This window comes from Petaurus breviceps, unplaced genomic scaffold (genome assembly GCF_028583685.1).
Source record: "Petaurus breviceps papuanus isolate PSGF00001 unplaced genomic scaffold, PetGlider_PUasm1.0 454, whole genome shotgun sequence".
NCBI lineage: Eukaryota > Metazoa > Chordata > Mammalia > Diprotodontia > Petauridae > Petaurus > Petaurus breviceps.
The window spans coordinates 518,532-521,837 of record NW_027186342.1 but is presented as its reverse complement, the minus strand read 5'-3'; the positions used below and the strand labels follow the sequence as shown (position 1 = coordinate 521,837).

Below are 3,306 nucleotides of genomic sequence, written 5' to 3'. Positions count from 1 at the left end.
GGGGTGGGTGGGAAATGAAGTGGGTCTAAAAGGAGGAGGTGACATGGGCTGGTAGAGAGGCTGGGAATCTAGAAGAGAAGTTCAGGATAAAAAGTCAAAAAGAAGCAATGCAACATAACTAATATAGAGATATATTTTGCATGATTGCTCATATATAACCTATATAAAGTTGCTTGCTGTCTTGGGAAGGGGGAGGAAAGGGAGGAAGGGAGAAAATTTGGAACTCAAAATCTTATAAAGAAATGAACGTTAGAAATCGCCTTGATTACATATAGCAGCAGCAGTAGGAGTGAGCTGCTTGGCCAAGATGAGTTACTTCACAGAGGATCAGACAATAGAATTCAAGGAGGCCTTCCAGATGTTTGACTGAACAGGGGATGGAAACATCTTATACAGCCAGTGTGGGGATGTGATGTGAGCCCTGGGCCAGAACCCTACCAATGCTGAGGTGCTCAAGGTCTTAGGGAATCCCAGGAGTGATGAGATGAATACAAAGGTGCTGGATTTTGAACACTTTCTGTCAATGCTTCAGATCATAGCAAAGAATAAGGACCAGGGCACATATGAGGACTATGTAGAAGGGCTTTGGGTTTTTGATGAGGAAAGAAACAGCACAGTCATGGGGGCTGAAATACCTTGTCACCCTGGGTAAGAAGATGACAGAGGAAGAAATGGAAATGTTGGTGGCAGGGCATGAAGACAGCAACAGTTGTATCAAGTATGAAGAGCTAGTCCAAATGGTGCTGAACAGCGAAAACCATCCTCTTGCCCCTGAAGCAACTAACTAATACTTTCAGGGTTACCAACATCCTTACTTCCACCCCCACCATAGGTCTTTTTTGGCCTATTTGCTCCCTTTTTCACCAAATAAATTTGATATTTGCTCCTAAAAAAAAGAAAAGAGTAGAAATTGTCTTTACATTAGAAAAATAGATACTATTAAAAAAATGAAATGAGGATAGGGTAAAAAGCTTGTCTATTTCCATTGATGAGCAAAATAAGATTGAAATGGGCAAATGATGCCCTCGGTGGAAAACCTTTTCATATTTCTAGAGGAAGCAATGAGCTCATCCCACCTTGAAGGTGACACCTGAAGAAAACCCAGGACAACAATGCTTTGAAACAGAGCTCCTAGGACAAGGTCCAGGAAAAAAATCAGGATGACCTAGAAAGAGAGGTCCTATCCCGGCCAGATTCCCACAGGGAAAGAGTCAGCTGGGAGAATACTGTAAGTGTCTCCCATCTGATAGGCATGCCAGATAAGCTGAGATAATGAAGCCAAGCTTCACTCTGCTTTTAACCCTCTACCCGTCTTTGTTCTATGGAAAGCTCTTCATGGAGCTAGTCAGCACCTCTCAGGAAACAAATGTTCCTTCTTCTGGGAGAAAGATTATCCCTGATAATGAGGCCTGTAGAAAACAATGACGATTATTATTTCCACTCAGGCAACACACACCATCCCTTTATGGCAGCTTGGTGAGACTTGGGTGCATTAACAAGATGAGAGATGCTCCATGGTTCTTTATGGCCTGTGTCAACAGATGCTATGACTCATAGGTTCCCTGTGGCGGAAAGAGGGTTTCACAAAGCAGTGCCAGAGGAGAACATCCCCCTTGGTCTCATCCCTGAAGGGAAAACCATCCATAAGGATGTCTCATTGCCCTGCTGATTGATGGAGAATCTTACCAAACCTTCCTTTGCCAACACCTTTCTTCTATGCCATACTTCCTAGGGAGAGGGTACCAAGAGGTCAGCATTTCTACATGACCTGTATCACCCTATGGCAGGATACAGGGGAAATAAATATAAGATCTCTTACCCTCAGGGAGCTTCCACTCTAATTAGTGAGGTAGGAATGGGAAAAGATGAACCTTAAGCTATAGGACACAGGATTTGGGAAGAGACAAGGTTAGAATGAGGAACAGCTTGTCAGAGCTTTAAGACATGGCTTTAAGTTTCTGCTCCGCCATTTACTCTGTGACTTTTCTTCATCTGTTACACAAGTGAGTTAGACTAGATGCTTTCTAAAGTCCCTCCCTGTGCTAAATCTAAGGACCTGTTTAATGAAGTACAGGGAGGCTTCCAGGATGGTAAAGAGAAAAGAAGGAAGTTTAACATGAAGGAGTTAAGTTTTAATGGACACCCAAGAAAACTGGTTCAAAATTGCCTGAAATTGTATTCAATGTGTGATCTGGGACAAGTCACTTAGCTTCCCTTAGCCTTAGTTTCCTTTTCTGTATAATGAGTGCCTTTGCATTTATCATTCACCATACCTGGCTGGCACTGACTCTACCTCCACCTTATAGAGTTTCTCTCTTCCCTTAAGACACATCTCAGATACTGTCTTCTGTCTGAAGCCTTTCCTGATTCTTACCCCCAATAGCTGGTGCCTTTTCTTTTTGTATTTGTTCGTATATGTGTATATATATACACACATGTCTATTGATTAATTTTGTATTAATGAGGTACATATTTTTATATGTATTTGTTTTCTCCCTCATTAAAATGTAAACTCATTGCAAGTAAGGATTATTTCATTTTTTGTCCTTGTATCACTACAGCCTAACACAGTTTCTGGCACATTTTAGGTACTTAATAAATGCTTATTAATGATTAATTGAAGAGTATGTTGGATTAGATGGCCTTTGAAGTCCCCTGCAGTTCTTAATAGTACTATGACTTATAGGAAGAGATGACTAGGGAAGATTAGAAATGTGCATTTGACTATTTCTCCTATTGTCTTCTGATTATCTAGCTTGCTTCCTTAGGGAGACTGTTAACTTTTTGAAGATAGAGACCATATCTAAGACTTCTTTGGTATTTTTTAAATCCCTGACCAATGTATTGAATCAAGAAATAACAATCCGTAGACCTATGACTGATGGTTGATTTGGAAAGAGAAAATATGGTCTTTCTTCTTGAAGTCCATTCATTGTAAACTACAATGAATAATTAGATCATTATACCTCACACATACAAACACATATAAATATGTGTGTAACTTTTTGGTTTACAAAACACTTTACATACTTTATCACACTTTATCCTCACATTGACACTGAGACAGGTAGTGCATATATTAACATTCCTACTTTAAGGGAAACTGAGGGTCTTAAGAAGGAAGTGGGTTACCCAAGGTGACATAGATAATTAGTGGAAGAACCAGCAAACAAATCCAGGTCTTCTGATTCCCAATCCAGTGTTTGGCAGATGAGTGGTGTGCATGCATGTGAATATGTGTGCATGTATGTGCACATATGCACACTCCCAAACAATTTCAATGAGGAACAGATGCAAATATGGCAG

At 40.4% G+C, this 3,306-nt stretch overlaps 1 pseudogene; it reads left to right on the top strand.

The window, feature by feature from the left end:
* Positions 1-307: 307 nt before the first annotated feature.
* On the top strand, positions 308-884 carry LOC138171592 (myosin light polypeptide 6-like; annotated as a pseudogene).
* The last annotated feature ends 2,422 nt before the right edge of the window (positions 885-3,306 follow it).